The following is a 27719-nucleotide window of genomic DNA, read 5'->3' on the forward strand; positions in this document are numbered from 1 at the left end:
AAGTTCAATTTTTTCCCTGTTTTGGTGCTAAGGTGGGAAACATTTTGACTGACTGTTAGTTTTCTAAGAACAAGTGGCCTTTCTATCTTTTTGTTTTCCTTTTTTTTGTTGTTTTTTGTTTTTTTTCAACTTTGGTTATAAAACGATTCATAACTGTACTAACACCCACAGACAGTATCTCTAAAAATGATTTAAACAAAATGTATTGCATTTTGCACCTTTTTTCCATTGTTCTTAGAACTGCATTTGTTTTCATTAAGCCTTAACAAAGATCAGATTGAGCTGGAACTTGGGTAAGAGAGGTGATAAGTTTGCAGATAATAATGTATCTCATCAGTCATGAATTGCACAAATTAATCTTCAGATAGGGGCATGTCATACAAGAATTTACATGCTAGCACTTTAATTGTCAGAAGCTAGTTTCTATTAGGCAGATGGACTGTGAATGAGTAACAGCATTTCCCATTAGTGGAGGGAAAAAGAAAAATGAAGGTAAGTTCAAAAACATTAAGAAAATGCTTTAATAATATTGTTTAACTTAGCTTGTAATGAGGGGAAAGAGTAAGACCTTAAGCAAATTAAGACCATGTCTGCTTTGTTTAATATATGCCGTCTCTCTGCTTAGAACAGAAGATGTGTATGGAAAAAGATAGCTAATTAAAGAAGTATTACACAGGGAAAATGCATACAGAAAAGCAAAGATCTATTTAAAGGAATACTTTGAAAAGAGCAAAAAAAATTCTGTGAAAAACAGTGCCAAGTCTTTGTTTTTTTTTAGTTTTTTTTTGGATAAAATTTGAATATTTCATTTTTTTCCGACCATTGCCGGTAAAAGTGGGTTTTTCCTTCCTGTAATAAAGTGGACCAGAAGGGCCCTTGTACTGTGCGTGGTTTGATTTGCATAGGGAAAGAACGTGGTTGCTAGACACAGGCCACAACTCGGTCACTGTTTTTATGCTGTACTTTGTTGTTTAACATTTCGGAGCATGAATTGATCACTGTGTGGGTTCAGAAAAGTCCATGTCCATACCCTGGTGTGCTCTGGGAAAATGCAGTCCTACCTTTATGTGATACCAACTCTTTAGGTCATGCTGGAGAGGCAAGTGTTCGCGGATCAGCGCAGCAATGCTGAATTTCACTCTTAGCTGTAGACAGCTGTTAAATAAACAGGACAGCCACTGCTGGCTCACATTTCTGAAAATAAAAGGATTTGGGCCACATCCTGGCTTGGGATAAACTGGCTTCAAGAATAAGTACTGGTGAACAACACCAGTTTTCACCAAGCCAGAGATTACCTTGTACATACATGCTTTCTTTGTAATTAAGGGCTTGTTCAAGACAAAGCTCAGCAGGTCATTATGATGACAGTACTTTGTCCTGTTGTGCCTTTCAGTTATAATTTTAAAACGTTTTTAAAGTATTTATTGCACTTAAAAATAAAATAAAATTATGAGCCAGCACCCCAGAGGCAGCTCAGAATTGTTACAACCTGTTGTTTTGCAGGTGAATAAAGGAGAACGAATATGTTTTGCCTAGGGTTATGGTGAGTAAGGAAAAATGAGGATTAAAATCAAGGTGATACAGCTGCTAATCTTTGGCTTCAATAACTAAACTGCAGTGGGTCCCACCTGTACTCAGGGTTTTTGGTTGTGCATTTAGAAAAGCAATTGAATAAAAGCTAGTCAATCCCCATTCCTGCTACAGTTAGGGAGCATTATCATGGATCTAAATGTGACATGAAAGCCTACTGAAAAAGCCTACTGAAGCTTGTCAGCACTAGGATATATTTCTTACAATCCAGAGAGTCTCAGGTAGTCCTGTTGTCATGCTGTATTTAAGAATCTGTTATATACTTACAGAGAGTATTGCATTATTTTATCTTAGTGCATTAAAATATTGGCTCTTGGGATGATATCCCCTGTTTTTACATATAATTTCTTGAATCACTTTGCCTTTGCTTAGTGTCTATGTGAATGTAAGACAAATCCATTTTGTGTTTCTATTTCCCCCGAAGAAAAGTGGCTAACCTGCTATTTGTTCAATTGATTCCCCTCTCTTTCCACCCCCAACCCCCCCCCTCCCTGTGGAACACATTGATAACATTTTAATTTCTAATTTCTAATAACATTTAGTATCCTGAATATAAATGCTCCTGTATATCTAGGACTGATGAGATACTTTGCCTTCACAGTAATGCACAGAAAATATTTTCATGCAAAATGTACTGAATATGAACTCATTTCTGAAAGTTTTCATAAGTGATAAATGATTAGGGACACCTAATGTTTTTTCTAAATTTGATGAAACTGTAAAGCTAATTTATTTTGTGTATTCCTCTTCCTTTTAGAAATGTTGTATGAACAATTTTGTTAAAAAAATTTATACAAATATTTCACTTCTCAGACAAGATTTGGACTACTTATGACGAAGGAAGAAATTACAAAATTGGAAGAATTAATCTTTATATTTAAGGATTTGTATTACATTATTATTCACTATTTTCAAATACATAATTGTAATAGGAGCTCTAAGGAGAAGTATATACATGAATAGTTACTTTCTCTTTTGATTCCTCCGTTTGTTATCTTGCAATACTTAAGTCTTTAAGAATTGCATATGTACGTATCAAGAAAGGAAAAGAAAGAAATTTTTCTGACCTCCCTGTTTTATCACCAGTTCTAAAGTATCACTCTTTACAGAACAACAACATCTAAAAGGCAGAATACCTCTTTCTTTCCAACCCTCTTACCTCTTGGCCCCCACTTTGTAACAGTCCCTTGTCTTATGGAATATTTGAGAGTTCATGGGAGTATCTTCTGCTCATCCTCTTTACAGGTAGCTACTTCCAAACTAATCTCCCAGCACAGATTTCAAAGATATATAAGATTTTCTAAGATTTTATATATATACATATATATATATTAAGATGAAGTCAGAGGTACCAAGTCCTAGAAGGAACCATTTTCTTTTGCTGGTACTAGAGGGATATCCAGTGTTGCAAGCTCAGTGAACATATGTACACAGAATTGTCCCCTCATAACAGCTTCTTTGTGGCTATGGTGGAAATAAGGTTTATTGAATGGAAAGCAAACGCCAAGCACCATCCACTTTGTGCTGATGGGAGTTTCTTATGAGTAGGAATGTCATAAGCTGTGGCAGGATTTTACTTTACGTCATGATGTGTTATTAGGGTGGTGGTTAATTTCAGATGTTTTTTCCAGTGACTTCAGTGAGATTTAGATAAAATGTCAAACTCTCTATTGTCCAAAACTTTTTTTTGCTCAGCATAAAAAATCAGTCCCTCTAATACTCAAGAAGTGTACATGTGGCAGTAAATACGTGGCTGGAAGAAGTACTTTATGCTAACTAGTATGATAAATTTCACTCACAGAATAAGGTGATGAATCTGTGAGTAAAATCCTTAAGATCATGAAGGCAGATAATTAAACCAAGTTCTCTAATATACATTTTTGAGATAATTATGTTTTATGAAATTGGTTTGCATTTTTGATGAAAGGTAGAAACATGAATTGGTGAGCAACAGAAAGCAAAACCTTCATTCAGTGATAAATAAAGCACACACTGAGAGCTCAAGAATTTACAAGGAATACAAAGGAGGAATTTCTGGATCATGCACGGTTGATATTAGTAGATTTTTGGTAACTAAACAGAAAATTTTTGTCAATAGTCATCCAAAAAGCTGTTATAACCAACCAAGAAGTAGAATCCATTCTGCAAAATAGAACAGCTACAGTCACATCCTTTGTGTCTTTGATTCAAACCCACCGATGTTATTAACCATAGACTGATAGATGAAGCCAAAATATCGGTAAAAGAACAGAGTTTTTAACTGTGTGTAACACAGAAAAAAAATGTTAAACTTACTCAGTTCTAAAGGCCTTTTCCATAATTTCTGCTAATGCAAAAGACTCCTGAGGCAACAAGACAGCTTACCTGCCAACTTTGACATTTCTATAACCAAATCAATATTTCAGGAGCCTTGTGTTATAAATCTGATGTTGATTTTAATTTCCTGAAACTAATAAATGATCCAATTAGAAAACAAACAAAAAGGTGAGAATAATTATGGTGTTTATTCTACTGAGATGATAAGGTGGGCTTGACAAGACAGAATGCTCTTTCTAAACCCGGAGTCTGTCTACACTTGCAATTGATCTTTGTATTTAAAGTTTTTTTTTGTTGTTTTGTTTTATTTTGTTTTAATGCACCAAGTTAAAATGTATTACCTTGATAGAGATGCTAAGAAGCAGTTTGCTTACAGTATCTCATACATTTCATTTTATATTCCTCTCACTGATTGCAAATTTTAAAATGCATTTGTGGATATATTATTTATGTAGAAGTAGGCCCTATGTTACAATGATTTACAGTAACATAGCTTTTAAAATCCTTTCCAAACAACTCTTTTCTCCACAGTATCATTCACAAATTGGAATTTTTGTATTATTTATTTATTTGAATGGAGAAACAACACAAAAAGTAAAGAAGGCCATTTTTTCCAGCTCTTTTTCTTTATTTGCAGGTGCAATCAAAATCAAAGACTGTGCTGGTACATGATCCTTTGATTTATTATTATTTGAAGTTTGAAGATGCATAGTTTGCAAAACCTAAAGGAAAATTTGGGGCAGAGTTTTCTTTAGACTTTGGTAAGTCCAACCTAAGGCCAGATATGTTTCCCTCAGTGCGGTTAGACATGTGGAATTAGGAACCAGACTTTAGAAAGCACTAGGCCTTAAAGGGCTCCTCTCTAGCCTCAGTAGTTTTTTACAGGTGCATTTGTTATGTAGCTAATCTGTTGGGTTTCTTCAGAAGGAAAATAATAATAATAATAAAGCTATTGGTGAGTCATTTTAGGCTTCCTGACTGTTCCACTGTATTAATAAACTTCCAGTGAGTAGCTCTTGGATGAATCTCAGCAACATCTAGGTCTAGGGAACTCTGTTGTGGTTTCTACTTCATCTATTCCACAAGAACTTATTCTAATCTTTTCTTGTTTTTTCCATATCAAGGGTACCAAGAACTCAAAATAAAGATCCTCAGTTAAAAGCAAGATATTTCAGAAGAGTAACGAAACATACTGTGTTTGTGCCTAGTTACAGACTAAATGAGTGTACCAAAAAGCTGGTGGTTGATTATTTGATTCAAGGCACCTTGCTTTATCTGATAAATAAGAGCTGTACTGTGACATTAAGGTTTAAGTTGAAGTCTCATGGAACTTAAGTAGTTGACTTCTCATACAACATAGCAAGAAGGTTGTCTTACAATAAGGGTCCAAAGATGTTAGTGAATTTGAGGTTGGAGTCACCAAGTACCACAGTTCACATCAATGGGAGAGCAATGAAGTCACCACTAAACTCATGAAAAATAAGCCCAAAAGAGTCAGGACCTTTGTTCAGATCTGTGTTTCAGGAGATACAGAATATCCTTGCTATAATTCAGCAGTTTCCCATAATATTCTCTACCAAAAAAATAAATCACACCTAACCTTAAGCATCTATGTGTTAGACATATACTGTAAACAATTCTTAAGAGTTTTCTCAGTAGGTAATAGGGACAGAGCTATCCCAGGGTGTGAAGACTTTCCATCTGCATGAGGTTTCTGTTTCAGGACTGGTTGGTACCAGTCTCTCTCCTATTCTCTGCATGTATGTCCATTCCTCCTGCATGACAGCTTCCAAATAGCTGCCTAACTATGATACAGCTAGGGCCAAATGAGATGCATCCTCACCTCTGGGAATAACAATAAAGAGTAAAAAATTGGCTTATGTGAAAAATATATATACATATATATGTTTTTATTAAAAAACAAAGCTGAGTCCATCACAGTCTGATTGCTTGTCCATCTGTTGTCCAACCCCACTCTTTATGATTTTTAGATGTTATTAATTAATTTAAACAATGTTTGTCAACTGTGTAGAAGTTTCAAAGATGTTGAATCCTGAGAATTTATTTAAAAATAAGCAGCTGAATAATGAGAATGCCCTAATTAGTCTGGACTGAGGTGCCAGTATGACTTGATGCCAAGGAGTTCATGGAAGACATAAATGTTAGTGAATGTCCAACCTAAGGGAAACCTTTGCTGAAATTCTTGCCTGATTGAACTCCATTTAGCCCACTGGAGAGCTTCCCAGGACTTCAGTAGTTTCACAAGTCACAGAACTTGTTTAATGTGCTTGGCTTTTACAAGTACAGAAGAAAACAAGAAAAAATGAACCCATAATATGAAAGTCTCAGTTTTAATTCAATAATAATAGCAGCATTGCCATTGACTTAAAAAAAAAAAAAAAAAAAAAAAAAACAAAACAGAGAGAGAGAGAGGGAGAGAAAGAAAAAAACCATGGAAACAAGAAAACGGATAATCTGATGTTTTGCATAGAACCATGGCTATATCTTTCCGCTGTGTTGTTTTTTGCACTCATTTGCACCAAGCAAGGTGGGAGTAGAATAAGCCTGTGCTGGGACAGAGGATGCTAACAATTTCCACCCGCTTTGCTCTCTGGTCGTGCAGAGTGCAGGGCAGTGGTGAATCAGCCCCAGAGCCCCAGCAACTCCATTCCTCAGCACTGAGGTTGCTTTAAATGTCTTCAAAGCAAGGTTTTGTGTAGCTGCATCTCAGAAAAAAAAAAAGAAAAAAAAAAAAGAAAAGAAAAGAAAAAAAAAAGGCCTTGCAGTTATTGTTCTCACTGTTTTACTGTTTTTCCCTGCTGCATTGCTATGAAAATTGTTTCATTCTTATTCTAATATTGTGAGCTTCAAGAATAGATCTCCTTGCCTAGCATTCCTCTGAAAAATGAAAGAAATGCCCCTCTGCAGCAAGCTTAACACTGCTATCATCTGCATAATAAAGACAGGCTGTATGTATAGAATATGCATATACATGTATAAATTTATACTGATATACTGCCCTATGTGTGGGCACAAAGATAAACAGAGTAAGAATCACAGCAACAGAATAGGGGAGAGGCCTATAACTCAGTAACTGACATCAAGAACAGATCTCATCTGTCAAATGACTGAATTGAAAGGCTTTTATGAACATCCCTTCTCGGACAAAGTACTTTATATGTTGAAAATAAATGTGTGCATGCTGATAGTGTGTGATTTCCCCAACAATTCCATAGAAAAGTTGTTTCTCATTCTTTCAATCTTTCTCTCTTTTTTTTTTTCTTTTTTTTTTTCCCCTAGCAGTTTTCTTTCACATCATCTCCCAAGACAAAAGAAAATAACTGTATTCTTAAAAATACATGTGCTAAAATTTGGATCTCAGTATGGGTAAAATTATCTACTTAGTCATGAGTTCACATGTTCTCTGCACTACTCTAAACATCTCACAAATAATTAAAAATAGTACACTTCAGAGATGTTTTTCTTCCAGATCTGCTGGGAATTTGCTTACGTGATTGTCATTTCTTTCTCTTGAGAGACGTAAAGTAAGGTAAAAATGTGTAAAAAGCTTAAAAGTTGTCAGAATTTTAGCATTGATATTATTTTCACTGGTTATCAAACATCTGCTATAAACAATGTCCATATAATCTAATTGAGAACAAAGTAATACCCAGCTACTTCATAAAGAAATTAAAAAGAATTAGCGTCTACTGGAAATGTTTGGTACATCTTGCAATTCAAAGTTTTGTCATTGTCACAGGGTCTTGATTCAGAAAGGCACTCACATATCTCACCTTATTCATGTGATTGTGCCCCAGATTAACTCAGTGGAACCACAAACGTGCTCAGGTTTCATACAGGCTTAAGAAGTTTGCTCAGTCAGAACCTTGGCAGCAAGAAGTAAATGTCCTTCAGTGTGGAATCACATTAATGACTCAAGTCAAATATTTTCAGCTAAATTCCTCTCAGAGAAGATATGATACCCTGCACTTTACAATACATCTGTTTGCAATAAAACTCTTTTCTTCTTCATCTGCTAACTTTTTCACGTATGTATTCTTATTTTTAAGCAAATTTTATCAAACTCACCCTGGGTTTCTCATATACCATTTAGTCACATTAGGATCCAGTAACCCATAACATGTAGATTCTTGTTTGAAAACAAGTTTTTCTGAATCGACATGACTTAGTGCAAGCCACATCTGACTGGAATGGACAACAGTGTTTTTCTATCACCTTGTACACCATTAAAGCATCTTTAAATCTTAATGCACAAATGCATCAGATGAAAAGGAATTAAAAATCAGGATTTATTTGCAACAGAGTCAAGTAGAGAAAATCTTTTTATTATTATTTTCTTTCTTTCTTTCTTTCTTTCTTTCTTTCTTTCTTTCTTTCTTTCTTTCTTTCTTTCTTTCTTTCTTTTTCTTTCTTTCTTTCCTTTCTCTCTCTCTCTCTTTCTCTCTTTCCTTCCTTCCTTCCTTCCTTCCTTCCTTCCTTCCTTCCTTCCTTCCTTCCTTCTTTCCTTCCTTCCTTCCTTCTTTCTTTCCTTCTTTCCTTCTTTCCTTCTTTCCTTCTTTCCTTCTGTCTTTCCTTCATTCCTTCATTCCTTCATTCCTTCCTTCTTTCCTTTTCTCTGAAGAAATGTTGGGGGAAAACAAAACGAATAAAAGGATTGTATTTGCTTACGTTCTTTGAAGTTTTTCTTTGTAGCCAAGGGATCAGTGTTTGGAGAGGGGAGAGGGGAAAAGAAACCAAAAATAATTTAAGAAAACACTGAGTCCTGTCTTGGAATTATATAAAAGCATCTGCATTTGATTTAATTTTTCTTTAACGTAATGTGCTGTATAATCACTGGCTTCATCATCCCTGGGCTTGAGCTTCCTTTTAGCACAGGCTTTGGAAATTGTACCACAGAGTTTGGTGGAAGCAGAATCTGGCCCATGTTTTGTTTTAAAAATAGACCATTATGAGTTACCTCTCCCCTTTTAGGAGCTTTTTCTTTTGAGATGTTAATACGATCCTAAAAATGTAGTGTTTGCAATGCCATCAGCCTTCTGCCCCATAAGCAACTGAAAGGAATCAATAATTTACCAAAAAGTTGACATTCCATAGGCTTGTCAGTTGGAAGGGTAAATAAATGGATGCAGGAGAAATGCTGCAAGATGTCAAGGGGATCGATTGCAAGACTTATTTCAACCCCAATTCTTAACATAGGGAATGGTGAGGGAGGAAGAGTACAAGAGAGTACTCAAAGAGAGATAAACTTGCTTCTCAGTATACTTAAAGGCTGGATCTCTTTCAGAGTTTATTTTAACTATTAACCATGGACAAATAAATATTAATTGATACTATTCCTATATGGAGTCAATAAGAAAATTTCCAGCACCTTTACTAAAAGCAAAGTCAGAACAAAATATTTTAAACTTTAAGCCTGAAAATGGAAATAAAATGAGTAAAAGCAGATAAATAATAATTTGTCTCTCCTGCCATCTGGAGAACCCAAAATGTACTCTAAACATCGCTTAATTAAACCTTACCAGACTCCGGTTCAGTAAAAAAGGGAGTTATTTCTTAACTGCTATTTTAGAGAAGAGAGCCTTTGGCCTTTAATTACTATAAATTAGACAGAGGACAAGCATGGACAAGGAGGAATGAATAGCCTTTAGTCAGCCACATCTTCATGGCTCTGGAAAGTGAGGTTCTTTTTTCAGGTTCTATGGAAATGCACACAAGAGTAGAACTTGACTCTACAAGCCCTGAAGTCATAGTTAAGGATCCCTTTGTCACAGACCCAGACCCCCGGTGTCTGCAGGATTAGGGGTGAGCACTTTGCATTAGAGCTGTTTTGCTACATCAAAACTCTTTTTTTTTTTTTTTTCAAAATGTGGATTTCCCCCCCACCCCACATAGTTCTCAACGCGGTTTCAATGTACTCATCTTCCTGAGATCAGTTTTACCTGATAAAATTGCAAAGCCATTATGGCCTTATTTGTCAATTTGGTGTGTGGGGAAGAAATGCACGATTGAATGTTGAGGTTCTGCAGCTCCTCCAGCGAGTGGTGATTCATTAGGACATTATGTGGTAGGTAGTTGCATTCTGGCATGCTCTAGGCATCATGTATACCGCCGTTTGAAACAGAGCAACATAATAAATCCTTTTGTTAATAACTCTAAATGATGACTTATGCCCTGGAAATTCCTCTTCCTCCTGGCACAAACAACTATAATCTCTGTGGTACTGCAGAATGGAGTAGATACCCTAATACCTTTAGTGGAGGTGAAGCAGTATGTACCTCATTAGTAGGCCATAGATCAAACTATTAGCAACATGGTAGGAAGCAGGCTAGGATTTGGTGGGATTTATAAAAGGTCATCTGGAGACAGCATGCAAAAAAGCTTTTTGGTTCTGCAAATACCCCTAATCAACTGATTTCCCACTCAGTGGGCACAGGGAAGACATTTTATCCCATTGAGCAGAGTAGTTTGGCAATTGTGATTATGTTGGATTAAAGCTTTACATATGTCATGAAAGCTGTGGCAGTTCCTCCTGGTGAATTAACCTTAGCATTTTGTGACAGAGAAAGCCCATCAACTCATCTTTGTTTCCTTTGTTCTTTACATCTCTGCAGCATTCATAGCAGGATGGGGAGAACTAGAAAATACATCAGTATCTGCTACAAAAGAACACTGCCCTCCAATAGCCCAGAGGGTTAAATCCTTAGTCTAGGTGGTACTCGGCAACTCAGTGAAGTGTGGGACCTTCTGCTCAATGAAATATAGCTGCATTAGCCAGCTTCATCTTTATGTGAGTCTTCATGTTTGTAATATTTTTAGTGGTCTTGCTTTTTTGTGTTTAAGGAAAGGTTGGATGTGGTACTTAGGGACATTGTTTAGTGGGTAATATTGGTAGTAAGGGGACTGTTGGACTAGATGACTTTAGAGGTCTTTTCCATCGTTAATGATTCTATGATTCTCTGATTTTTAAAGCATATCTATCTCTAATATAGCAAACAAGAAGGTCAGCATTGTGTTTTTGCCATATCAAAGGGGGAACTGAGGAAGGAGGCCAACTCACCCTAAGGTCATCTTGCAAGGCTTGCAGACTCTGCATAAGTGCCACCACTCCCAAAGACCCAGGAGTTTGGTCACTGAAGGAGAAAATATTTATAATATCTTACCATGTTCCTTGCAAGGAGGCCCACTCACTGTGAGCTCCTGCTAATTACTTTGCTAAGTTCATCAAGAGAGAAGATGGCCTGTCCTGTGTGTGCATACTTTCTGGCCCTGAGAACAGCCAGGTCTCACTAGGCATCTCACAAGATTTATGCATGTTCTCTAAATGCCTCATGCATCCTTGCAGAGCAGCAGGTGCTGGTGATTATCCAACAGGAAAGGAGTAAGGTGAAGGATTCCCTGCCTAAATTCAGGTCAGAATCATCCTTATTGGTATAAAAAATTCTAAGTACCTAATGCTTTTAAAATACACAGATTAGCTCCTGTCTATGGTCTTTGGTTCATTCCTCTCATTTTATAAAATAACTTTAAAGATGTAGCAGAATCATAGAATCACAGAACCACAATCTAGGTTGGAAGAGACCTCCAAAATCACCTAGTCCAACCTCTGACCTAACACTAACAAGTCCTCCACTAAACCATATCACTAAGCTCAACATCTAAACGTCTTTTAAAGACCTCCAGGGATGGTGACTGGGCCACTTCCCTGGGCAGCCCATTCCAATGCCTAACAACCCTTTCAGTAAAGAAGTTCTTCTTAATATCCAACCTAAACCTCCCCTGGCGCAACTTCAGCCCATTCCCCCTCATCCTGTTACCAGGCACATGGGAGAATAGACCAACCCCCACCTTGCTACAGCCTCCTTTAAGGTACCTGTAGAGTGCAATAAGGTTGCCCCTGAGCCTCCTCTTTTCCAGACTGAACAGTCCCAGCTCCCTCAGCTGCTCTTCGTAAGACTTGTTCTCCAGACCCCTCACCAGCTTCGTTGCCCTTAACAAATGGCCAATGAAAGGAAATCTGAAACTTGGTTGCTGCTTATCTAACTTTATATTAAAATCCATATTTGGGAAATTCCTATTTAACTGGTCCCTCCAAGGTCTGGAATATTTAAGGTGTGCATAAGGCATCAAGACCTGAAGATACAGGGCTAAATTGTCACCTTATTCTAAAAAGATGCTTACAGAAATGTTTAGACAGAGTTATTTCACTGATGTCTATATCAAGAGTATGCTTTGTCATTTCAAAGGACATGAAAAGCAAGAGGGAGGAAGAGTGGTTCTCTGATATCTTTACTAGCAAGAGTAGCGTGACAGTGAGAGACAGCAGGCCTACATCAGAAAAATTGGGTTCGTTTCCTATCTAAGCCTGTTACCGAGCCTAGTTCATTTAAATCTTTCTAGGTTTCTGTTTACTCACTTGTAAAACAGAAATAATGTTATTCTGAAATTCCTTAGAACTATTTTTTTTTCTTGAAAATGACAAACCCTTTCACTTTGACAGTATCTTCCTTTTACATAACTTAGGGAAACAAGGGGTAGACTACTCATACAGTCAAAAATCAGGTATTTGATTAAAGTTAGATGATCAGAGAATAAGCAGGTTGCACCAGGGTTTAAAAGCACCTAACTTAAGAGGATGTCATTATCCAAAGAGTTTGCATTGGCCTTTAAGGCCTTTAAGGGATTTCTAGGGGTAGGAACAGCAATGTATACAGAGAAAAAGTGACATTCTCTGAGTTTGTGACAGCAAGTATTGGAATCAGTAATTCACTGTTATTTGTAAACTCAGTATTTGTGAGGTCTCTTCCCTTCCTACTCCTCAATCTCAGGCTGAGCAATACTAAGGCTGTTATGAGTCACTGTGTTATCCTCCAAGAGAAGATAGGGTGCGATTCTTTATTTTAACGGCCTACGCAGAGGTTTGCTGCTATGGCAAAATGATTGCAGTCATTACCTCCATCCACAGACCTGTTGCATTGTGCTGAACATGCAGGGCATAACCAGGGTGACTCTTGCTACAACCCTGTCTTCATATCTCCTCCTTCTCTTTCCAGGACAAAGCTATAATAAGGACAGGGTATGAAGGATGGAAGTGTGAATGTATCAAAGTATGTTCACCTGAGGTGCAAAGTGCTAAGTTTCACAGAACTTTCAACTGTCTGTCTATATGAGATAGGCAGCATGCACACCATAACATAACATGGTGTCATGCCACTTTTCCATCAGTAAAGACGTGGTTCTCAAAGGCTGTCCTGCAGTCACAAAACACCATTGTTGCTGTCATTATTGTTACTATTATTATATTAGTGTTATTATCTAGTTTATTGTTATTATCTGGTTTATTTTTAAAGTTTCTGAAATAGTGCAAGGGCTGTGCTGAAGTCCACCAAAGCAGTATTTTCATGGCACAACCTGACAATATCTGTTCCCCTGCTGGCTAGTGCTAAGAGGCTGAGTGACATCTGTGAGGGTATAAAGCTCACTGGAGCAGTGTTGGATAACCATGTAACACAAAACAATATGGGATCTGTGTTATACGATGGTGGAAACGTACCCAGTGTATCCTGGGTCTCATGCCCCACCAAGGTCCAGCTCTTCTGAAACCATACAGACAAGATCTGGTTTCTGGTAGAGCAACTATCGGCAAGGGAGGAACAAGATAGGGAGAAAAACAATCAAGCTAATGTTCTCCCAGTATCTTGCTGCAGCTCTATTCTTTATTTATCTATGGTCAGAGGAAGACTGGTGGCTTATTCAAGCAGTGTGTACGAATGAAGCTTGGGAAGGGGTACTTGCACCACTTCTGCTCAGCTCTTCCTTAATAAGATGAAGATAACACAAATTCAGAATATTTTAATATTTCAGTATAGGTTCTGCTTTGGAAGCATTCAGACAATGACTTGCTAAAGGGCCTTGCAGAGTAATTTCTCTTTCAGAAAGGGCAATTAAAACTGTAAGCTATCTTATCTCTTCACAACTTAAATTGTTTTAGGACCACAGGACAAAAATTATTGAATGGAATTTCTGAGGGATTGGTAGAAATCAATATATCTTTTTTGTTAAATGTCTTAGAATCTATTTTTCCTGCAATATAAATACATTTATAATATCACTAATACTGATAAAATATCATCTTGATAATCTATTCAAACACCTAAGAGAGCTCAGTTTATGTTCTGACATACTCTGAATTTCAGTTAAAAAATGCATTCTGGTTTAACTGCCATCAATAGCCTAATGCAATCTCAAAGAAGCAGGCACAGTCTATTCAAATATGTTTCCAATGTAAGTCAGAGATTGTCAGACAAAAAAAAAAAAAAAAAAAGCTTCACAATTAAAGACATAAATGTCAAGAAAAAAAAACAGGAAGGAAAAATGTGGGAAATTCTGATTTTTTGTATTACAGTTTTCTGGTTTAGGTCAATTAATCATAAATTATAATAATGTTAATAAAAATACTCTACAAAGCAGAGTTAAAGAACATGACTTTGTTCATCAAGATCTAAGAGGGTTTTTCTTTGCTGTTGAAATTTTTATTACTCACTCTTTCAGTATTCATAAGTCACTTCATTTTCTAAATATTGAGGGGAGCCACACAATCATAAGACTAAAAAAATAAAAAAGATTGTAAATTTGAGGTGTGTTCCCATACTTAGGCATTTTCTTATATTTTAATGTATTGCTTTGTATTTGAATATTTGCAATACAAGCTTTGCAGTCTTAGGGTCTGAAGCCCCACTATCACAAAAACTGAAATTCTTATGGAACAATATGACTTCAGTAAGTGAAAGTTTCTGAGCTGTGCCAGATATTCCAAATCTCAAAAGGAAATTATGAGTTACAGTCTCTGGTTGTTACTAGAAAGTGTATTTTTTAAATTTCACAATGGATCTATGTTAATAATATGTTAATAATGACGCTAATACCTTAACTGTTGACTCACCAAATAAATCTAAATCAAGGATTAAAACATTATGGAACAAATTATAGCCATTAATATAACCATTTAGATTTTTATTTTAAAGGTCAGTTAACAAGTTTCAAGCTGTCCTACCTAACAACTTAATTTTGCAAATAGAAGTGATATTTCATTCTGCTACTTCTTCTCTTGTATGACAGCATTATATTTACATAGTACTGAGGTGCAAGATGAAGACTCTGGATAACCTAGCAATTCCTAAACTGTAATACCATACCCATTCTTTGAAGCCAATATTTTTAGCAACACTCTACCCTATTTTGAAGAAATGTAAAAGTTTAAAAATATCATACTAAAAACCTATTCATGCTGTCAATGATAGCCCCATGTAAATGGAGAAAACTTGACTTCAAACGAAAAGCTTGAAAGGGCTGTGTAGGTCACAGGTACTTTCCTATTACAAAACTATTTGAAAGACTCACAACCCTCTATTTTGCCTTCTGTTAGCCCCACAAAGCAGCCTCAGTGACACAGACAGAGAAGCTGTGGCAATTTGCCCTGAACAAAAGATGTGGCTCTGATAGTGGGATCACGTAGCTCGGTAGTTTTTGTCACCATTTGTCTGTTTGTGGGAGTTCCTGTTCACCAAAAAGGGCCTTTAAATTTTTGGCTATTCTGCATATTTCCTCTCCCACTAAGCATATTACCATTGGTGGTTGTTTTTGTTTTTTGTTTTTTTTTTGTTGTTGTTGTTTTTTTTTTGGTTAGGCCCACATGTTTATTTTGTTTTTGTTTAACTTGTGACTAGCCTTTTCCATGAGAACCAGAGAGTTTCTGGGTTAAGATAAAGAAAATAATTTTCATTTCATATTGGTAACTCCCTTATGTTCTACTTGCCTCTCTCTTGCCCCAATATTGCCTCTTTTTCTGTGATACAGTGATGTGCTAATTGGAGCTCTGATAGCGTTAATAAGAACATGTTGACGTTTCTTATTTTTCACTTTGAATTCACTTTTCTCTGAAATATTCCCAGTGAGATAATTTTGAAGTCACACTGCATATTTCTTTTTTTCCAAGAGTTTGAGAAGAAATTAATGTATTGAGAAACACAAAATTTTCTTGAATGGATTGTGAGTACCTGAAAGGTCCTTGAAATCCATTAAGATCTCAAGGATTTATTTGGAACCCATAAATGCATCTAAGAGAAGTAAGTTTCTTGAGCAAGTTTCTTGTCAGGAGCCTTCACTGTAGGATTCCTTTCCATTTGTAAATTTCTTTACAATTTCTTTTTATTTGTACACAAATCAGAAGATGAAAACTGTGGAGACTACCTGAAAAGAAAAGCCTTATACCTCCCCATTTTGAGTTAAAATGTTCAACAGAAGTCCAAGCCCATCATTAGTATGCTTGATTTGCCTCCAATCCAAAAATGTTACCTATTTCTAGACAAGATGGTGCCTAGCTTCAATTTCTAGACATTAAATATTATTATTTTTTTCTCTGCTAGATTGAATTGAACTCTGGTGCATTATTGCTCTGTGCTGCTAATGGAGGAAACATGCTGATGTTCTTAGATTGTTTTTTATATTTGTAACAGAGATGTTCTGTGGGGATAGATGGCCACTCTTGTTTCATATTTCTGTCTACCAGATACTGTACATATTTATAGAAAGCACCCAGCAAACAAATCCTCATCTTCAGAATAATTATACAAAAATAGTGTAATTCAAGTAATAAGAATGAACAAATATCTGTCCTACATACATCTCTATATAGGTATCTGTTCTCTTACAGATTTTTTAACCTACTTCAACACTGTTAAGTTCTTACATAATACATCCAAAGACACTACTTTTTTATATTAAATAAACAGCAATAAAAAAAAATCCCCATATTAAGTTCAAATCCTGATAATGGTACAATTTTATTGCTTTGTACTGAACTTTACTTTTATCAATCAGTCCAATTATGAGCTAATTCATTCTCACCAGTTTTGGAAAGGTTTTTTCTTTTTTTTTTCAAAGTCATATCTGATATTTTTGCATGTGAAATGCTTACAAAGGGAAGTTAATAAAAGAGCAGTTCATCTACATATACAAAGAAAGATCATAATATAAAAAAAAAATTGCCACATTAGAGAAGTCTAGACCTTGACTATCTGTCATATATTTTTATAGCATCTTATCATTGTGTTATCTGATTAAAAAGTGAAATGGTTAAGATAAATGAGACTTAATTAGCGGAACTGATACCTGTCTATTGCTAGTCTTAAATGTGAATCTGGGAGCTCTGATTTTCAGAAGTGGAAAGCACACAACTGCCCTCCTTCTTCCCTTTGAAATCAACGGGAGTTTTCCCTGCATTGAAAACAAATTCTCAAGGTTTCACTCAAAGCAAACTGAAACTTCTGCTGTCTACTCATCCCTTTGACCCATGAGCTAAAATCTGGGGAGACAAATGCCAGAGCTCTGAGATGGAGGGAAAAGAAGAAGAGCCTAGACTTGACTTTTAATGTGTCAGGTTGCAGAGTTCAGCAGCATGCAGAGATAAATAAGTTGTATCAGGAAGGGCTGGTACATATTATTTTCTCTCTGGATCAAGAGTGACCACAATGCAGCTCAGTTTTTTTCAGCTTTGCTTGTGGAGTAAAGTATTTACATTTGAGCTCAGGGATTAGATGGCCAGTTGCCATCGGTCTCAACTATTTCAATAGGAATGGGCTGGAGCATAACTTCCCCGCCAAACGCTCTCTGTGCAGAACAAACGATTTACCACAGAGCTTGGAGATGGGGTATTTACATTCATTTAAGTTTGGTATAAACATTTACAGAACATTAGGACAAATACCAGCATTCTCAGCTAAATGTCTGACCACAATTATTTCTGATGAATAAATGGCTTGTAGAGTGACTCTGAGTTGAGGATTTTTTCTTTCTTTTTTCCTTTCAAACCAAAGGACTTTGAAAAAACAGTGCACAGTGCAGCTAAACACACTGTACAAAGGTTCATGTAGAGTTAAAGAAAACCATAGATGTTTGAGAGATTAGGGAATGAACATCTAGATTAAACCAGTTTATGGTGTCCTTCATCTGCTGTTCTGTTTTTTCATTCAAAATCTCACCTTCAAATCTGACCCTGACAGACATGTCTAGCTCTGTGAAGATGTTTTGTGCTGAGCAAGTACTTTTTTTAACCAACAGTTATGAGCTGGCCACTGCAAAGGTACTTTTCCCACTGGAAATGGTGGCATGAGGGTTGTTGACTACAGCATGAGAGTCCATTTACTAAATATTTCTCAGAAATACCTGGCTGTGAGAATAAGAAAGCCATTCAAAGGTGTCTGAAACTGCCTGGTCTAAACTGTGCTTTTTCTGCTTACTTTTAATACAAGACGCAAATGTATTCTTCCCACTGTATTTTATTTATTTTATATACATATACGTATATACATAAAAATTGTGCCACAAGTAAAGAATGGAAATGCAACTATTTCTGTTCCATGCTGTCTCTAGAGCCCTTCTTCTCATGACCAATTCTTCTTCATGGTAGAAGCAACATTGACCCCTCTGCTGGACAGCATCTTCTTTAGGGTTCAAGAGTGAAACTATTTCCTACCTGTGCTACAGGAAGGGGTGAAGATAATTTTGAAACAACACTGAGAAATCAAGCTTCAGCAATTCAGTGAAAGAACTTTCCAGACATTTTCTACCTTATTTTTTTTTTATAAAAAAAATATAATCACCATGATTCCATCAAAAATAAAATATAATAAAATAAAATAAAATAAAATAAAATAAAATAAAATTAAAATAAAATCTGTCATTTTCTGAACATTTCTTATAACCAGAGCAGTTCAGCAATTATAGGACTAACTTAACACATCAGAAACAGTTCTAGTTTCAACTCTAACAGAACAGGGAGTCAAACCTGATTTTCAAGAATCTTGGCTAAACATGTAATTATGAGTTTATTGACTATTTTGGGAGGGGTCTGTCTTGGTTTGGGGGGTGGTAATGTCTGATTAGTGTTGTTTTTTGTTTAATTGTTTGTTTGTTTGTTTGTTTTCCCATTACACTAATTTCAAACATCTAATGAAAACATGTTATTAATAGTTCAGCATTTCTGAGTGAAGTTAAATACTTTTTGTTCTGGAGTCCCTCTGATCCTTTCAGGTTGTTCTCTCAAATACACTTCTCTGTGTGAAAATACTGGGCACAAGGTAGATAACTAAAATCTCTCAGCACTTCTGGTCATTAAAACACAATTCAGTAGTCCTTTCTCCAAATATCCCTATCTGAAAATACATTCCTGACACACAATTGCAGTAAAACAAAGGAAAATAGCCCCACTAACTTCACCTCATTGTCAGTGGTGTTGTTTGAAAGCCAAATTTCTTCATTTGCATGTTCAGTGTACAACATGGAGCTTACTGGTAAGAAAACAAAATCTAATTCCTGTAACTAGACCAAGCATTAAGATTAACTACAGTTGTTTCAAGTAGAGCTCTTCTGGACTGTTACAAGGTAGATCACCTTGTTTGGTAGGGGTCAGAAGTCTGTGAAGCTCCTGTGGATGTTTGGGAGCATCAGTTTTCTGGATCAGGGCCTTCATGGTAGAAAACATTGCCCTCCAGGTAGAAAGGGACTTCATCCTGTGCTGTTTAAACCTATAGACAGAGACTAAGATGTAAAGCAAGTTTCTGTGCTGTACTTGTTTTTCATGCAATAGTATGGCAGATTAATCTTAGCTTTCAGTTCCTGATTTCTACACTTCTCACTGACATCGTTTTGGTTAGGAACACATTGTTTCATCAAAAGAGAACGAAAAACGTCATTAACACCCGACATCCCTTCATGAACTATTGAAGTCAAGTAGGATATATCACAGTATATAAAAGCAGAAAGAAACAGAAGAAAAACAAGCTGCAAGCATTTAGGTGAGGCTCAGATGAAAATTGAGACCACTTTGTTCCTGCATATTTCACAGCACAATGAACATATACTGAATTTAAAATTGTGAATGCATCTCAGAGGAGGTGTTTTACACTCTTTATCTGAAGGTGCAAAACCCTGTATGACAGCCTGAACAGTGGTGAATCTTGTCTGAAAAGTTACACACACATTCAGTGAGGGGGTGTGGGAGGGAATTTTAATGAGTTTGGGATTTCTGTCTTCAGTAGCTTTAATCATCAGGTCTCTCCCTAAAATGAAGAATATTCATGCTTACAACAATTAATACTGAACAGGAGATTTATATCAATCTGACAGATAGGAGATGAAATTAACTGTGCTTTCATGTACAATTTTAAGTAGGTCAGATAAGAACATCTATTGTAACCAACTTTTATTTTATAGATAGATATACTCTGACACGTACAGACCCACACGTACACATTATGTATGTCTATAAAAATCTCTCACACAGCAGAATCTCCTTAACCTCACATTTGCAAGCTACCCATTTCTTTCCTTTGAGCTCACCACTCTTCCCTGCATTGATTCATAGGCCGTAAGGTCAGAGGGGACACTTGTAATATAGCCAGATCTTCTGCAAACACAGGACTTAGAATAGCACACAGCAATTCCTACATTGCATCCCGTTGGTAGAGATTGGACAGGAGCATGTGGAAAATATTTAGAGAAGAAAACAGCCTCCTATGCTGCATTGATTTTTCTCTGTATTTTATTCTTTTGCCTTCCTAACTTACACAGTTACACTAGATCAACATCAGTGATCTAAAGAGGCTTCCTTTTTAAGTAACATTTCACATTAGCTAGTGAGAGCAATGGTAAGAATATAACTGACTGATGAAAAAAAAAAAAAAGGTATCAGAATATAACATTGATGTGATGGGGTTTCAGTTGACTTAGTTCTCTGAAGGTGTTCATTAGTTGTTCATAACATTTGGTGCTTCAGAATTGAATTCCTTCAACAGATAATGGAATGCAAAGAAAAGATGTCTCTATCCTGCAGTGTATTCTACTTGCATTTTTTTTTTTTACATGAACCTAAATTATAAAGAAATGAACAGTCCCTTGAGGTGTGCAGGCTTCTTTACAATGATGCTGTTTTACCTATTATGTAAAATGAAAAATTAAATCTGTTCTTAATATTTATTTAAGACTCTAACTGTTGGCTGTGTTAACATATGGCTGCTTGAATAAAGTAATTTATTTGTGTGTGAATCATCAAGGGAAAACATTAAAAACTGAAACCAGACTCTGAAACATTGTTTGCTAATAGTTTTGGTTAAATGTCTTGTTCTACTTTTCCATCAGATGTTTTCTTCCTTGTTGAAAAGTAGAAAGAAGGGAAATTGGAGAAGGAAAAATTAAGAATAATCTCAATAGACAAAATATGGGAAGAATCATTATAAAAATTAATATAGCTGATTAAAAATGCTGCCAGCATTTTCTTATGGAAAATATATAAATCTTGTTTTGAAATACTACAATGATCTGCCAGATGCATGCTTGATGTTGGACAAATACTACAGTGATGTGACATAGTGACATAGTCACTAATCAACACCATGTACTTAACTAATCATGCATATAATCATAATCATGTCCTTAATTACTTGCTGAATTAGGGACTAGTCCAAAGCCCATATAAATCCATGGCAAGCCTCTGCATGGGAATTAGTTTAGTCATCTAAGTGATTTTCTAGACTTTCTCACTAGTTAGTGGAAGAAGATAAAAGGATCAGAGAGACTTCACCCCACCAGCGACCCAAGTGTCCCCCTGACCCCATGGCTTCTGAGATTCAGCTTCAGGAAGAGGAGTGCAGTGCTTCCACATTGGGTATCTCTCAACATGGGGCTGGAATCAGTTTTGGGAGGTAAATCTGCCCTTGTTGAAGAGCATGCAGAGATCTTTGGAGCTATGGGAAGAAAAACAGTGCCACTAATTTTCAGTAGGAGTTGAAATTAGATAAAGTGGACCTACATTGGATTTTCAGTTGGACTGTTTCTCCTAAAGCAGCCCAAGAGAGGTGCCCTGGTGAAGTGCCTGAAGGTAGGTGGAATGAATACCTACACTGCTGACCTTGGGACAGGACCTCAGGCTCAGACAGACCTACAGACCTATGTTTGGATGGGATGGAAAAGCTCCCCATCTCATGCAAAAAGCCACTGCCTGACTAGGCACTGGGGTCCTGCAGGTTTTAACTGAGGAGGGAACATTTAAGTAAAAAGCTTGGAAGAAGAAGAAAACAGCTCAGGAGGTTCTACAGGACCACAGTGTCCCTCCATTCCTCCCAGTCCCTCATGCGGGCAGTTGTGGCTATTTCTGGGAAAAAATCCCTGGTCCTTTCCCCAGGTTTCTTCAGCCCCTTGGGTGTGCAGTGGACTGGCTGGAAGCAGTCAGGACAGCCTTCAAGAAAAGACTCTGTCTCACTTATATATAAATATATAAAAATGTGTGTATGCATCCGAACTTTCTGCCAAAGCAGTGAAGCTAGTGATACGCGAGCCAAGAAGAAGGGCTGTGCATATGTAATAGTTACATGGTGTATTTCCCCTTGTGTGTGAGCAAAAAATGTATCACAAAAGCAAAGGGAGAGTTAATCAGGACAAGTGGGTTGCCTTTTTTTTTTTTTTTTTTCTTGTTAAGAAACTTTATTAAAAAAGTCCCCTTTGGTAGCTGCAACCTTAACTTATCGCATGAATCAAAAAAAAAAATGAAACCGAGTGAGAAAAAAGGTGAAATTGTCTAGACTGAATGAATTGCATACAGCATGGTGAAAGGTAAATTAGGAAGTTTAACAGTCTTTCATTTTTAATAACCTGAGGTGTTATCAATAATGTCTGTAATTATTTTTTTTTAAAGATGTTCATTTTAGATCAACAGTATCCCTATGAAACAGCCAAGACATGACCTTTTATCATATTTAAACAGTAAGGTACCAGCTCTATGGTGGAATTGTAGCAATTAACATTGTTGAGGATGCTACCATATTATCAATTCAAAGTTGTCAACCAAATATATATATACTTTAACATTGATAATTTATGTACTTCCCTATGTCTATTTTCCTTCTTTGTAGTGATGCTTTTGAAGCGTGGAAAATGAGTGTTTGCAAAGCTGACAACAAGTATTCCTGAAACTGTATAATTTCTGATTCTCAGGGAAGTTATTTTCTGTAGAGGTGCTAAAAATATTAGCCTCCAGAATAGCATGAGCTGACCGCTGCAAACACTGTAATTTAAGGACTTGCATGCTCTTGGGTCATATTTAATAGTTACATGTGGGGATTTGAGGTTTTTTCCCATGAAATACTTTTCCTTGAGATGCAGGCTTTAATTCAGATGACAGGCAAATAATAAATTCAATAGCACGTATGTATGGGTTTGCTAATATAAACATGAGGGCAACATCTCCACAGAGATACACAGGTCTCTCCTCCCAAAACAAAACAAAACAGCACTGCTCATGGCAGTGCCAAGGTCTGGCGAATCAGACCTTTAGCTGGCTTAGCAGCTAAATGAAGCTCCAGCTCTTTGCTGAGGAACAGATCCTGTCAGCCCCTGCAGGTAAATGACTGCTTTTGATATCAATGTCATATCGATGACAGTCGTCAGCATGAAACCATAACATTTGTGGACTGCCTTTTATATGATGTGGGCTGCTGGCATTTAGTCCAACAGCTACCATTTTGCTATACGGGAAGCAGAGTGCTGCAAGATCACTGCTAGAGACAACGTGATTATAATAAACCTTATATCCTTTTTTTTTCTTTAACTCTCTGTTCTTTTCTTTCTGCTTCCCTTTTCAAAGAAATTTCAATGAATAATCCTAGAATCATCTTAACATCATAGACTTGAAACGTCTCCGTAAGCACCCTGAGCATTACAAGGCAAAAATACCAAAGATGACCTAAGACATATTTCCTTATGATTTTGTCTAGAAGGTTTAGTTTTATAAGGGATCCACCCTTCATATTTCCTTTGGTGTTGTTTATTGTGATCATATAAGAAAGCAAACACTGCTGTATACAGTACATGAGAATACATTAAGAGAAACTTCAAATTAGCCTAACCATAGCTCCTCACTTGAAGAGAGGGGAAGAAGTAAATATATATATATATATATATATACACACACAAAAAGCACACAAAGTTTAATTTTTTTTTCCTTGCTGCTTATGTTGGGGGGAAAGTACCTTGTTCTTATAAGATAGTTCTACCTCCTGTTTTGAGCATGCTATGCCTGGGAGACAGTATGTAGCTAACTATTTGCTTGCACATTGTGAATGATTTTTCTGTATGGAAAACCTGAATACTTTATTACTTTATTCCTTTTTTTTTTTTGTGACTTTAATGTTTTTGATAACTAAAGTTCATGAAAAAGCCATGTAATTGGTACAGAACATTTTTTTTACTTGCATCAAGCACCCTAATCTTTGAACATTAGAATAATTTTGCATCTAGCCTGGAGTAAATTAGTTTCTACATTTTTTTTTTATTTATTTAACTTTCCAGCATTATTTATTTTCAATTTGAAATTCCTTTAATATCAAAGTGGGTGTAATTAATTCTCTGTTTCTGATGATCTGAAAATTAAAATGAAAAATGACAAATAATATATCAAAGAACTTTCATAAAATATACCTGATCAAAATAGTTCAGGTTTACTGAACCTACATATCAATTTTTGTGGGGATTTTTCCCCTTGTATATAAAAGCCATGCTTTAGTGCCATCTAGTGCACTGAGAAATCACAAATGAAGCTTCCATGAATGTTTATGCTCCTGTCTTGCAACAAACACTTAAAAACTCTAGATTAGAGACATGGTTATGATATTAAGTAAACAGTCAAATGACCCTTAATTACCCACTCGGAGCGTGACTGCGTATGACCAAGGGTGAGTATAAAGCAAGAGTTTCAGGTCTTCTCTCGCCAGCAATTGATGAAACTGAAAAAGACTCAGCAGTTCAGATTTAATCTTTTTTCCTTTGGAAAATTAGGCTTGTCTTGAGAGAATTCTAGCTCACAGTTAAAGGTTTGATTATTGTTCAATACAGAAAATATGGTGTGTGCACAGCCCGGGTTTCTCCTATACCATAACTGAACAATTTTTGTCCAATGCCAAGAAAAAAATAAAATAAAGTCAACAACACCAAAAGCCCACTGGTGGAAAATACAGCTAGTAAGAATAAAAATATAAACTCATATTTACTTTTTTTTTTTTCTCAGAATTCATCAATGGGCAGTCAAAATTGAACCAGTAAGCTTGACAAAAATGTCTGACCCACATATCAACAGGTGAGAGATACTGCCCTGAATTGTTCTCTTTTTCATTTGATTCATGGTGGCAATCCCAAGAGAAAAGTTTGGGCTGCAGCACCTCTCCAGCTAGCTGTCTTACCAATGTTCTCTGGATTTTTGAGCATTACTTTTGTTATCAGCATAGGCACTCTGGTGGTGTGTATATGATTCATAAATAGCTAGAAAGGTTTGAGAGGTTAGAGGATTTGATTAGATGATCTGAGGTTAGATATTTTTATTGGAGAGGTTAGATGATCTGCTGAAAGCATTCAGATCTTCGGAGATTGAGACACTGATTATCAGCACAGATTTTACAGCAGGTACACACAGGTTGCCAGGTTTGATAGTTCCAGTGCTTGCAAACAGGTGGAATATTTCCTACCCAAAATCAGTGAAAAAACACTGCACTGGAATATTTAATGTTGGAGGGGTGTGGTGGTGATAGTATTGATGAAAAATTGAGACTTGTTCTAACAGTCTTGTAAAACAAGTAATCTGTTCTGATACTCTATTTGTGTCCCTGATAAAGATTCGTCTACCTCATTGCCTGAATTGGTTCATTGCCTGAATTGGTAACAGCTGAGGGTCAAGGTAGAGGCACAGGGAAACTGCAAAACTTCCCCAGAAAGAAACCGACTATTATGGGTGGCAATGTGGGGATGTTAAAACAATTTGGGGATATTGCAACCCCTTTTCCAATGCAATAATAAAAAGCAAATTAAAATCTTTCTTCTGCCTTAGGCCTTTTTGGTGACCTGAGAGCAGGAGATGTAGTTCAGCTGAAGCACAGACAGCATCTCTGAGCTGGAACAATCTGCATCGTGGTGGGGCCCCGACCTCTGCTTGGACTTCCAGGTGCAAAGTCATGATAATCATCCCCTCACGAGAACACGTGCTGGGTATCAGCTGGGTATCAGGACAGGAAGGAGGAGAGGAAGAAAGGGGGCAGCATGTCAAATGATGCCTCCACTTCACAGTGGTAAAAAGGAACATGGGTAAATTCTTCATGCTGATGGCCGCATGACTTTCAGACCTATGAGCTGGATGTAGCTGTCCTGTACTGATAAGATCCTTCCCCCTCAGATCACAGCCTTCAGGAGCATCAGGAGCTCTGCTTACCACTTGCTGGCCTGTTCCTGCCTTGCAAATAGAATAAAATAATAGCAATCTTGTTAAGAGAAATACATTTGTCAGCACTCTGAATTTTAATGTGAACTGGCAGCGGATCTCAGCGATAAAGAAGAAGTCTAATGCAGATGGTAATTTTGCAGGGACCTTGCTAACATATGTTATCCACTGGCTTTCTTTTGTTCACCGCTGTGAATTATCAACTGACTCAAGGCAATAGAGAGAAAAAAGTTATATTTCTCACTGTGTCACTTTCCTAATGTCATCCAAAGCTCACTGCAATAATTTAATTTTGCAGAGAAAGCACAGAGTTTATTACATTTCTCCCCTTCCTCATCCCTGGCATTTTGTAGGCAGGTATTGAATGGTGATTGACCAAAAGTTGTGACTTTTGGTTAGCCACAGGGTCCCACCAAATGCTTAACAAATTCATTTTTCCCAGGGGAAAAATAAATAAATAAATAAATAGGAAAATATCACATTTCCTAGTCCTCAAGAAAGAAAGATTGATCCATGATCAGAACCAAACTTTCCCAAGGAAAATCCAAGAAGCCTTGCAGAACTGGTATGATTAAACAGCGCAAGGAAACCTTCCTCATAACCTGTAACCGTTATAGAGATAGCAATATTTTTCTACGCAAAACATCTCTGTTAAAAATAGGGGTTTTATATAATATGAATAAACATCATTCTGAGATTGTTACTTTTGTAACTTTGGTGATGATTTCAGAATTTATTTTGCTACAAACAGTAGCTGAAGAATTGCAACAAATGCACTGAAGCTGTGTATTTATACTGTTCAAATTGTGAAAATTCTGAGGATGTCAGATCTAAGCAAACAGCTACAGAATGAAGATGTAGTTCCTTCTTTGATTCCTTTTCAATGTCCAATATTTATGCTAAAATCATTTCTGTGGATAATCCTGAGCCATTCTGCTGTAGCTTTCTTCAGTTTTCCGTGCAGTGAGGAATTCCCCAGGTTCTACATGCAAAAGGAATTTCCTTGATCATCCATAAATGCACAGTGTTCCACCACTACAGCCTCGGAAGTTGCCTCACTAAAGCTATTTGTTCTAGCCACAGTTTACACCAGTCAGCAGAATTTGACACTTCACGTCAACGTCTCTGTGCACTAGAAATCCCCGCTGTCCACCCCAAATTTAAGCAGCACTTCTTGAAAATGTGGAAAATAACCTTTAAAGTCATCATTAAGAGTATTGCTGGGAGTGTCATATAAATATCTTATTTACAAAAGCATTGAATACCATATGTTCAGAGGGAGATGTGCCAAAAAGTGCTAATTACACTGTTATTTAATGCCAACCAGGTAATTACATTCAGCCCACTTAAATGCTTGCTGCAATCTGGGTTGCCTCAGCAGCTGAGGAAGGATTAATGCTGCCCCATATTGCACGTCAGTGTCCTTTCCCTGAGGGTACCACGTATTGAACCAAACTTCTGATTACGGATCCAAACCTCA

General features: G+C 36.6%; 1 long non-coding RNA gene across 1 annotated transcript; it reads left to right on the plus strand.

Annotated features, from left to right (window-relative positions):
- On the plus strand, positions 1-27719 carry LOC308191788. Its single transcript, XR_013948277.1, has 3 exons — positions 1-492; positions 25040-25108; positions 25853-27719. It is a non-coding gene; the product is annotated as an uncharacterized lncRNA (long non-coding RNA).

This window comes from Anser brachyrhynchus (genome assembly GCF_964034855.1).
Source record: "Anser brachyrhynchus genome assembly, chromosome: 1".
NCBI classification, from domain to species: Eukaryota; Metazoa; Chordata; class Aves; order Anseriformes; family Anatidae; genus Anser; species Anser brachyrhynchus.